Raw genomic sequence first — 12,331 nt, 5'->3', positions numbered from 1 at the left:
ACATATACACGTAAAAGAGGGTGAAGCCTCTAGTCAGACAGTCCTGCTTTCAAATGCTGTCTCTGTCATGTAGTAACTGTGTGATCCCAGCAAATTATTTACTTAGTAATCCTAGATCTGTTAAAAGGAGTTAAAAATGCCTGACTCAAAGAATTTTGTGAAGTTTAAGGGGAATTATGCAGGAGAATGTACCTAACACAGTACCTCTCAAAACATAGAGCTTAATAGCTGCTTCTTTCATTCCTTCCCTCCACAATCATGTATCTATCTTTACCTACTATTGAAGTACATTCTGCATCGTTTCATGATTTCTAAATGGATTAGTCTTACTCTCCTAATAGCTATACCTTCTAACGCTCAGTCATGTCTGACTCTTTGCGACCCCATGGACTGCAGCCTTCCAGGCTCCTCCATCCATGGAATTCTCCAGGCCAAAATACTGGAGTGGGTAGCCGTTCCCTTCTCCAGGGGATCGTCCCAACCCGGGGATCAAACCCAGGTCTTCTGCATTGCAGGTGGATTCTTTACCATCTGAGCCACAAGGGAAGCTCCCTAATAGCTATAGGAAACACATTTTTTTAACATTAACTTGGATAAGAAAAATAAATTTAAATACTTTTGTTCTTTAGGTGAAAACAGATTTTTCTATACTAAATATTTCTTTCTTGGCAGAAGAAAAAGTTGCCATGCATGAGTTTTGGAGAATACTTTGAAAGTACTCATTCAAGTCACACAGTAGGAATTTTTTCTGTTGCTTGCCCAGGGAGAGGGGATAATTGGGAATAATTCATTATTTTTCCATCCTGAAGTCTAGGCAAATTAATATCAACTTCATTTCAACTTTGGCACTAAATCAAACTTGAGCTTGATATGGTTAAGGAGTAAGAAAAGTAATTTTAACACCTCAAATGAATTATAAAGCTAAGAGCTGCCTTTACAGCCTAAAGAAAGAAACTAGTTTGCTTTTATAACTCTCCACAGGTTCTGTGCATATTTGAAGTTGAATATTGATAATTTATTAAACATTTAGTAAAACTTCATTTTGTTGAACCAGTTGGCCACTTAAAACTCTATTTTTGAAGAAAACGTGTGCTATTTTGTATTTATACATTAAGCAGATATTTTTCCTACTTTTTATGGCTTTATGTCAGACATCAGGGATCCAAAAATCAAAACTAATAATCCCCAGTCTGGTGATAAGACAAGCAGACATGGCGGTCTTACAATACAACTTGCTGCTGCTGCTGCTAAGTCGCTCCAGGCGTGTCCGACTCTGTGCGACCCCAGAGACGGCAGCCCACCAGGCTCCCCCGTCCCTGGGACTCTCCAGGCAAGAACACTGGAGTGTGCTGCCATTTCCTTCTCCGATGCGTGAAAGTGAAAAGTGAAACTGAAGTCGCTCAGTCGTGTCCGACTCTTAGCGACCCCATGGACTGCAGCCCACCAGGCTCCTCTGTCCATGGGATTTTCCAGGCAAGAATACTGGAGTGGGTTGCCATTTACTAAATTAGAAAAATCCTGCCTTTCTGGTCTCATCTTTATTACTTTTTCCTCTACCGCACTACCCTCTAGTTATCTCACTCACACTTTTCCTCTCCTTGAATACACCCACTGATCTATGCCTCAGTACCTTTGCACCTGCCTCCCCACCCCCCATAGGAATGTGTATTCTCCATGTCTTTCAATTGCTGGCTCTATTTCATTATTCAGGTCTTAGCTCAAGTGTCAACTTTGTCCCCAGTCAATCTTTACCACATCATTTTTTAATTCTTTAAAAATGCCTTCCTTACTAGTTTTTCATTTGTATCTTGAATATGTAATTGTAATCGTAGAATTAAATTCCATAAGACAGTTCCTGATCTCTCTTGTTCACGGCTCTATCTCCCGTGCTTAGCCCTTTACCTTGCTCATAGGAAGCAGATACTCAATAAATATTTATTGAATCAAATGAACGGTGCCATGAGGAGTAACTGGGGCCCTCAGGCAAACTTCACACAGAGGGTAATGCTTGAGGCTTGAAAGACCATATTTAAAATATGGGATTAACACCCAAATTGGGGACTGTTTAGAAGAGGGATTTCTGGAAGCGTGACCATTTGCATAAACAGAACAGAAGATGGTCCCATACTTCCAAGACAATAACTTCAGTTTTGGATAAGGTGAGTTTATGATGCCTATGAGTCATTCAGGTAGGGATGTGCCATGGACACTTAGACAAAGGAGCAAAGATCTGTCTTGGAGACAGAGGTTTCTGCTACTTTTTTACCTTGTAAAGCTACTCAGGACAGAACTACTTCTAAGCATAAATCTTTCAGGGACTGCTTTAATAATTTTTCTATAATTAGCAGCACATTTTGTGAAAATTACTGAAAATACAGTGAAGCCAATCTTTGAAATATAAAGCTTAACTTTTGTTTATCTCTTTACCTTGTCTTATAAAAATATATTCATATATTTTAGCCTAACTAAAGTTTATTCATGGGGTCGCAGAGTCGGACATGACTGAACTGAACTGAACTGAAAGTTTATTCATATATTTTCATTTATTTTATATTCATATATTTCAAGCCTAACTCAAGTTGAAGCATCAAAATTCCTGACTGCGTGGATTCCATTTATATATCATCAATTTAGACTTTGTTCATGTGTGTCCTGGAATCCTTGGGGTAGGGGAGAAGTTTAAAGTATATTGAAACTTATGAAAATTTGACAAAAAGAATTCAGGACATTTTAAACTACAAAACTATAAAAAGTAAATTTGTTGACAGAAGGAACAAAGAAGTTTCTGAATTTAGCAATCAATGAAGAATTACCATTTGTATGATTTGTGACAGAAAGAAATTTTCTTCCCTTGTCCAGCTCTTTGAGGGAAAAAGCCCTTCCCCACCCTTTTCCTGACCTGCAGCTCTTCTCTCCCACTGGGAAGGACACCTGACTCCTTGGAGGAAAAGTCAGTAGACTGCTCATCTGAACTTGAGGTTGTGAGGAGGGAGCACCAGAACTCCAAGCAGGACAAGAGGAGGAGGAGCAGGAGAGGCCAAGAGTTAAAAGTGCCTCCTAGACGAGGGAAGACGGGGAGACCCAAGCAGAGAGGCTTTCAGATGTCCGTCCAGGGGGATTCAATGTGTAGGAGGCAACTGAAGATACACGACGGAGAGTCACCTTGCACAACCCTCTGCACTTGTCATCTTGATTGTCTAAACCTAAGAATTCTCTCTCTACTGAGTGTTTAACCCTTTCAGCCCTTCAGGGCATAGTTAAGGGATTATAGCTGGATGCTTTAAGGCTCTGATCTTTTGGTGCAACATGAGGCAAGGATGCAAATGAAGACCTGGCAGTTTTTCTTGGACTCTTCATATTTCAGCTTCCTAATATGCACATTCACAGAAGTCTCACGGGATTTCCCAATCACATAGTCAAATTCTCACTGTTTTATTATGATGCCTTCCAGAATCAACAAAAATAAAACTTTACACTTTTTAAAAATGATTAGAACATATTTTTCAACTCTAACAAGGTGTTTAATTTAGAAGGAAAGAACAAAAACACACGGTGCCAAAACCAAGATGAACCTGAGGTTATGAAATCTGTGTACTTTTACAACAATAGGTATGTAAATGAATATATGTGTGTGGTATGGGTGGAGAGCTGGGGAAGAGAACCTTAGTTTTTCAGTTCTGTTTTCTGACAATATGTTATTACCAGTATTTGGTGGAGTAACTGGCACATGAGGTCATTCAAAACCATTTGCAAAATAATCATTTCAGAGAATCTCAGACTGTTTTAGGGCCAGTTTACGTGTCTTTTTTACAAGTTGTTCTGCCTGTAGAACCATCTCGTTTCTGTAAATTGCCAGAATTTACAGGGTGGAAGAAGGAAGATGAGTTGGTGTAAAGATCAAAAGGAGCCAGAAAGTAGGGCTAAGAAATTAAGGGGAGTCAAGAAGTGAAGGACTAACCAGTGTCCGTTGAGTCTGGAAATTTCTAGGCCTCTGCGCCCAGCAGAGGAAGTACAAGAGCATGATGATTAAGAGACAGAACTCTAGAGTCAGACTTCTTGAGTTCAGATCCCAGCTCTACTCTTTCCAGTACGTTAAGGAGTTGGCTGACTTTCTCTCCACCTCAGTTTTACCTCTGTGAAGTGAGGATACTGATGTTCCAGCGTTGACACAAGGTCTCTGTGAGCTGACTCCTTGCCCGTGGGGAGTGCTTGCTTCCAAGTGCGTCTCTGAGTAATGGAGGCTTTTCGGTGAAAAGTAATGCAGATCGGTCACGATTTAGATAGTCCAGTGCTACCAAGTGACTTCTTCCAATATTTTTGCCTTCTTTCTCATGTTAAATAGGAATAATACAATCTGTTTCTTGAACTTTATAAGATATATTTTGGAAGATTTTCACAAGATAATAAAGAACAACAAAATATGTGAAAGTGTTATTTTTAAGTTCAAACACTTTCATCTTACTTTGCGTGTGTATCCCCATGTATTCCAGGGCACCACAACATCTGATGTCTGAAAACTGTGGCAGGAGTTTACCTTCTTGAGTATCTCCACAAGGAGAGGAAGTAAATCACTCCAATTTTTTAAAAAGAAGAACCTCAGACTAAAGACAAAAAGTCTTCGGGCTGCCAGTCAGCTGTATCTCTCTTTGGTCAGCCTCGTCCTTCCATCTCCACTCTCCATGAGTGGTCAGGTGAGCAGGGTGGTGAGGCGAGGAAGGTGCCCCAAACTACAGCCCTGGGTAGCTCAGGTGCTGTTGAATCCTGAAGTCTGAGGGTGACCATCCCACCATGAAATGACAGAACTGGGTTTAGCTATCAAGGCACTTAATTTCAAAACTAGATTTAGTATGTATAGAATTTTTTTTTAACCATGGCACAATAGCAAAGGATATTTAAGTCTGGAGACCTTTTCTTGTTACTCCATGTCTTAAATAAGATGAGTGCTACCTTCATAGGATAGTATATATGTTCTGTCAGCTTTTTAGAGCACATTTCTGCATTTTCCCAGCGTTAGAGAGAGTATCCATTGATTAATCAATGTTAAAATTCACAATTTCCCATGGGAAAAAAAAAAACATTCTTCTTTGTTAAGGTTAATTAGCTAACACACACACATGCACACTGGGATCTTTAAAATAAATTCCCTATACTTGTTTTGGAACAGCATTTACCATTCATATTATTTTTAAGGTTTTACACCACCATTCAGATAAGTTTTAAGGCAAGCAGAAGGCTAATTTTAAAATATGTTTTATATGGGTCTGTTTTGCATAGCAGGATAATCTGAATAAATCTTCCTTTGAGACATTCCTTCCATTTATCTCTCTTGTTTCTACAACAGCCAGCTTGTTCTTCACCTACAGGAGGGATAACAACTTTTCCAGGGATTTTCAATTATTTCCAGATGTTGGACAACATGCAAGATTGACAGAACCATGATCTTCAAAAGTTATTCATCTCTTACATTTGTCTTTTATCTCTCAAATGCTGTGTTCATCATTATGTTTGATAGAGTGGTGTAAATTAGAAGTTATCCCATATCTACTTTTACATTCAGATTTCACATTTCCCTAAATGTAAATCTATTTTTCTTCCTTTCGTTGCCAATGTCCCCAGCATCGATGGCTCAGTTCTTCTCTTGTGTTCCTTCCTGAGACTTACTGGATTCTCAGATACGAAGGCACTTTTCTGAACTTGCTTTCGGTGTGGGTTTGTCAGTGGTGGAGCGCAGGATCCTCATCTGTGCTGCCTTCAGCAGCTGTGTAAATACAGCTGGAAACTTGCCAGTGGACAGTGTTGATTGTCAGTTGGCTCCTTTATGTGTTTGAGAATGCTGTTCCGAGAACCACGAGCCCGCTTTCAGATGAGCCTCACGGCTGCAACTTTCAGATACAGATTTAGTGTAAATCTCTGGGTTTGGACAAAGCCTTGCCCTTAGTAGACATGTTATTCATTAGGCCTACCTAGGCTGCTTCTTGGATTTTACAATATCCTGAAACTGATAACAAATGGAAATCTTACAAACCCTTTACTCTCCTGGATGCTTGGTATCATGGGGGTGTATTAGTCTGTTAGGGCTGCAATAACAAAATACCACAGACAGGGTGGCTGAAACAACAGCAGTTTATTTTCTCACAAATCTGGCGATCAAGGTGTCAGCAGAGTTGGTTTCTTTCCAGATGATCGCCTTGACTCACGGATGGAGCATCTTCTCCCAGCATCTGTACGTGGCCTTTATTTTGTGTGTGCGCCGGGGTCTGAGGGCTTTCCTGGTGGCTCAGACAGTAAAGCGTCCGCCTGGAATGCGGGAGACCCAGGTTCGATCCCTGGGTCGGGAAGATCCCCTGGAGAAGGCAATGGCACCCCACTTCAGTACTCTTGCCTGGACAATCCCATGGACGGAGGAGCCTGGTAGGCCACAGTCCATGGGGTCACAAAGAGGCGGACACGACTGAGCGAGTTCACTGGTTCACAGGGTCTTAATTTCCTTCTTATAAGGACGCAAGTCACACTGGATTAGGGCCTACTCTCGCGAGGCATTTTATCATACATTCTCAGGCACTAAGTCATGACTGACTTTTTGCAACCCCGTGGACTGTAGTCCACCAGGCTCCTCTGTCCATGGGATTTCCCAGGCAAGAATACTGGAGTGGGTTGCCATTTCGTCTCTTCCCGACCCAGGGATTGAAGCCATATCTCCTACCTCTCATGCGTTGGCAGACAGATTCTATACCACTGAGTAACCAGGGAAGCCCCATTTCACCTAAATCATCTCTTTAAAGACCCTGCCACCAAATATAGTCACATTATGAGATACGAGGGGTCAGGACTTCAATATCTGAATTTTGGAGGTGACACCATCATAGGACATAGCACATCATAGGAAGCACGCATGAGGAAAAGGGAGGTCGTGATAAGAAAATTATTCAAAGCTTACTGTTGGGATATTAAATGTATGAGTTCTATGCTCAACAGGTACAGAGATGAGCTCATTTCACTTCCTTCTCTTCCCAGATCCATTTTCTTCTTGTATGTCCTATTTCAGGAGGAACCATGTCATCTAAGCAGTCATAGAGCTAGAAACCTGGAATCATCTTGGATTCTTTTCTCCAGCTAATTCCCACTACTCTGTTAAACCCCTCATGAGTTGTGCGATTCTGCCTTGGAATGTAATTTGACTTCCGCCCTCATCTCCTTTCCCATGGTCTCTTAATTGGGGATATTTATAAATTAGTCACCTGGAATACTAAATCCCCTAATTTATCTTATTTCCCCAATTCTGCCCTTTCTCCCTACTAAAATTTATCCTCCAAACTGCTCTAATACTTTAAACCAACAAAGGTCTATATAGTCAAAGCTATAGATGTGAGAGTTGGCCCATAAAGAAAGCTGAGCACTGAATATTTGATGCTTTTGAATTGTGGTGTTGGCAAAGACTCTTGAGAGGCCCTTGGACTTTAAGGAGATCCAATCCTAAATCAGATGCTGAAGCTGAAGCTCCAATACTTTGGCCACCATATGCAAGAACTGACTTATTGGAAAAGACCTTGGTGCTGGAAAAGATTGAAGGCAGGAGGAGAAGGGGACGACAGAGGATGAGATGGTTGGATGGCATTGCTGACTCGATGGACATGAGTTTGAGCAAACTCTGGGAGTTGGTGATGGACAGAGAAGCCTAGTGTGCTGCAGTCTATGGGGTCACAAAGAGTTGGACATTTCTGAACTGAATTGAACTAAGAGAAAAAACCTGGTCATGTCAATTTTAGATTAAATTTCTTCAATGGTTCTATATTACTTTAAGCATGGAATTCAAATTTCTTAGTTCTAATGTGCAATATACTTATTTCCCTTCAGTCTGATGGTCACATGCTCACATCTGGGTGAGCATTATTATATCCAGGCAGTTCAATACACTGATTGGCTAAAATAATTAGTATCTACTCCTTAGGGTCACCTTCCCTGGAATGTGAGTGACTGAACTCCCTGGAATCATGGGCTGTATGGGAGAAGAATGGGGACCAGGACAAAATCAGGGTTTCATTAAGAATGTGGAAGAGGAAAGAGACAATGGGTGTGAGGCAGGTAATCAAAAATGTCTTTAGTCTGTCCCTTCATGGAATTTGCAGCCTAGTGGTGAAGACAGAAAAATAAAGTAAAAGTTACAGGGGAGTATGATAAGAAGGATTAACAGAGTTTTGCACAGGGTGCACATTGAGCATGAAGGTTCCTTTCTAAATTAAACCAGGGCTTCAAAGAAGATTTCCTAAAGGAGGAGATACACAGCCCAAATTTGTGAAAAATGAGCAAGAGTTAACACACTAAAGAAGAGGGAAGAGGCACTGTGGCAGCAGGAACCACAAGTGAAAAGTCTAAAGAGTCATGCAGTACTCACTGGGGAGCATCATTTGGGTTGACCAGAGAGGAACTAGAGACGAGGCCAGAAGGAGAGGTGGGACAAATCACCATATGTCATGTAAGTTTTATTCTATAAGGTTACCTATAATACTTCTATTATAGTTTATAAAGCTACTGTGTATGTAATGCTAACCAAATGCTAAACTTGGTATGCAGTTCTACTTGATACAGCACACTGGGTTTAGAATGTAAACCTCAACTTAAAGCTCAACATTCAGAAAACAAAGATCATGGCATCTGGTCCCATCACTTCATGGGAAATAAATGGGGAAACAGTAGAAACAGTATCAGACTTTATTTTTGGGGGGCTCCAAAATCACTGCAGATGGTGATTGCAGCCATGAAATTAAAAGACGCTTACTCCTTGGAAGAAAACTTATGACCAACCTAGATAGCATATTCAAAAGCAGAGACATTACTTTGCCCACTAAGGTCCGTCTAGTCAAGGCTATGGTTTTTCCAGTGGTCATGTATGGATGTGAGAGTTGGACTGGGAAGAGGGCTGAGCGCCGAAGAATTGATGCTTTTGAACTGTGGTGTTGGAGAAGACTCTTGAGAGTCCCTTGGACTGCAAGGAGATCCAACCAGTCCATTCTGAAGGAGATCAGCCCTGGGATTTCTTTGGAAGGAATGATGCTGAAGCTGAAGCTCCAGTACTTTGGCCACCTCATGTGAAGAGTTGACTCATTGGAAAAGACTCTGATGCTGGGAGGGATTGGAGGCAGGAGGAGAAGGGGATGACAGAGGATGAGATGGCTGGATGGCATCTCTGACTCAATGGACGCGAGTCTGAGTGAACTCCGGGAGTTGGTGATGGACAGGGAGGCCTGGCGTGCTGCGATTCATGGGGTTGCAAAGAGTCGGACACGACTGAGCGACTGAACTGAACTGAACTTAAAGATGAAGAAACTCAGACTAAAGGGTAAACAATTTATCCAGGGTCATATATGCTTGGCTGTAACCACTTTTATACACAACTTTTCACTTAGAATTCAAACTCACCTAACTTATTACATAAAGCAATGACAGGCTTAAAAATAGTTTTCCTGCAGGAATATTCATTTGAATATATGAAGATACATTCAAGAACCATATATCTAAGAGAGATTGAAGGAAAGCCTATATATAAAGTACATCTTCTCCTTTGACCAAGTCCTCTGATGGGCTCTTCTTTTGCATACATGTTAGAAATACCATATAGCAGTCAGGTTCTTATGCACAATTCTTCTGTCAGTGATTGTCAACAGTCAATGATCAAATATTGTATAGAGCAATATTGAACAGGAACCCGGATTGTTAGGTCCATGAATCAAGGCAAATTGGAAGTGGTCAAACAGGAGGTGGCAAGAGTGAATATCGACATTTTAGGAATCAGTGAGCTAAAATGGACTGGAATGGGTGAATTTAACTCAGATGACCATTATATCTACTACTGTGGGGAAGATCCCTTAGAAGAAATGGAGTAGCCATCATGGTCAACAATAGAGTCTGAAATGCAGTACTTGGATGCAATCTCAAAAACAACAGAATGATCTGTGTTCATTTCCAAGACAAACCATTCAATATCATGGTAATCCAAGTCTATGCCCCAACCAGTAATACTGAAGAAGCTGAAGTTGAACAGTTCTATGAAGACCTACAAGAACTTCTAGAACTAACATCCAAAAAAGATGTCCTTTACATTACAGAGGACTGGAACGCAAAAGAAGGAAGTCAAGAGAAACCTGGAGTAACAGGCAAATTTGGCCTTGGAGTACAAAACAAAGCAAGCCAAAGGTTAACAGAGGTTTTCCAAGAGAATGCACTGGTCATAGCAAACACCCTCTTCCAACAACACAAGAGAAGACTCTACACATGGACATCACCAGATAGTCAATACCGAAATCACATTGATTATATTCTTTGCAGCCAAAGATGGAGAAGCTCCATACAGTCAGCCAAAACAAGACTGGGAGCTGACTGTGGCTCAGACCATGAATTCCTTATTGCCAAATTCAGACTTAAATTGAAGAAAGTAGGAAAAACCGCTAGACCATTCAGTTATGACCTAAATCAAATCCCTTATGATTATACAGTGGAAGTGAGAAATAGATTCAAGGGATTAGATCTGATAGCCAGAGAGCCTGAAGAACTATGGACAAAGGTTCATGATTTGTGCAGCAGGCAGGGATCAAGACCATCCCCCCAAAAAAGAAATAAAAAAAAGGCAAAACGGTGTCTGAGGAGGCCTTACAAATAGCTGAGAAAAGAAGAGAAACTAAAGGCAAAGGAGAAAAGGAAAGATATACCCATCTGAATGCGGAGTTCCAAAGAATAGCAAGGAGAGATAAGAAAGGCTTCCTCAGTGATCAATGCAAAGAAATAGAGGAAAACAACAGAATGGGAAAGACTAGAGATCTCTTTAAGAAAATTAGAGATACCAAGGAAACATTTCATGCAAAGATGAGCACAATAAAGGACAGAAATGTTATGGACCTAACAGAAGCAGAAGATATTACGAAGAGGTGGCAAGAATATACAGAAAAACTATACAAAAAAGATCTTCATGATCCAGATAACCATGATGGTGTCATCACTCACCTAGAGCCAGACCTCCTGGAATGTGAAGTCAAGTTGGCCTTAGGAAGCATCACTATGAGCAGAGCTAGTGGAGGTGATGGAAATCCCATTGAGCTATTTCAAATCCTAAAAGACGATGCTGTGAAAGTGCTGCACTCAATATGCCAGCAAATTTGGAAAACTCAGCCGTGGCCACAGGACTGGAAAAGGTCAGTTTTCATTCCAATCCCAAAGAAAGGCAATGCCAAAGAATGTTCAGACTACTGCACAACACACTCATCTCACATGCTAGCATAGTAATTCTCAAAATTCTCCAAGCCAGGCTTCAACAGTATGTGACCTGTGAACTTCCAGATGTTCAAGCTGGATTTAGAAAAGGCATAAGAACCAGAGATCAAAGTGCCAACATCTGCTGGATCATCGAAAAGGCAAGAGAGTTCCAGAAAAGCATCTACTTCTGCTTTATTGACTATGCCAAAGCCTTTGACTGTGTGGATCACAATAAACTGTGTAAAATTCTTGAAGAGATTGGAATATTGGACCACTTGACCTGCCTCCTGAGAAATCTGTATGCAGGTAAAGAAGCAACAGTTAGAACCAGAGCTGGAACAACAGACTGGTTCCAAATAGGAAAAGGAGTATGTCAAGCTTGTATGTTGTCACCCTGCTTATTTAACTTATATGCAGAGTGTTGTGTCTGACTCTTAGTGACCCCATGGACTGCAGTCTACCAGGCTCCTCCATCCATGGGATTTTCCAGGCAAGAGTACTGGAGTGGGGTGCCATTGCCTTCTCTGATATGCAGAGTACATCATGCAAAATGCTGGGCTGGATGAAGCACAAGCTAGAATCAAAACTGCTGGGAGAAATATCAATAACCTCAGATACACAGATGACACCATCCTTATGGCAGAAAGCTAAGAATTAAAGAGCCTCTTGATGAAAGTGAAAGAGGAGAGTGAAAAAGTTGGCTTAAACCTCAACATTCAGAAAACTAAGATCATGGCACCTGGTCCAATCACTTCATGGGAAATAGATGTGGAAATAATGGAAACAGTGACAGATTTTATTTTGGGGGGTGCCAAAATCACTGCAGATGGTGACTGCAGCTGTGAAATTAAAAGACACTTGCTCCTTGGAAGAAAAGCTATGACCAACCTAGACAGCATATTAAAAAGCAGAGACATTACTTTGCCTAGTCAGCCTAGTCAAAGCTATGGTTTTTCCAGTAGTCATGTATGGATGTGAGAGTTGGACTATAAAGAAAGCTGAGCACTGAAGTATTGATTCTTTTGAACTGTGGTGTTGAACAAGACTCTTGAGAGTCCCTTGGACTGCAAGGAGATCCAACCAGTCC

This window comes from Oryx dammah, unplaced genomic scaffold (genome assembly GCF_014754425.2).
Source record: "Oryx dammah isolate SB20612 unplaced genomic scaffold, SCBI_Odam_1.1 HiC_scaffold_11210, whole genome shotgun sequence".
Lineage (NCBI taxonomy): Eukaryota > Metazoa > Chordata > Mammalia > Artiodactyla > Bovidae > Oryx > Oryx dammah.
Note: the sequence above shows the minus strand (reverse complement) of the source record.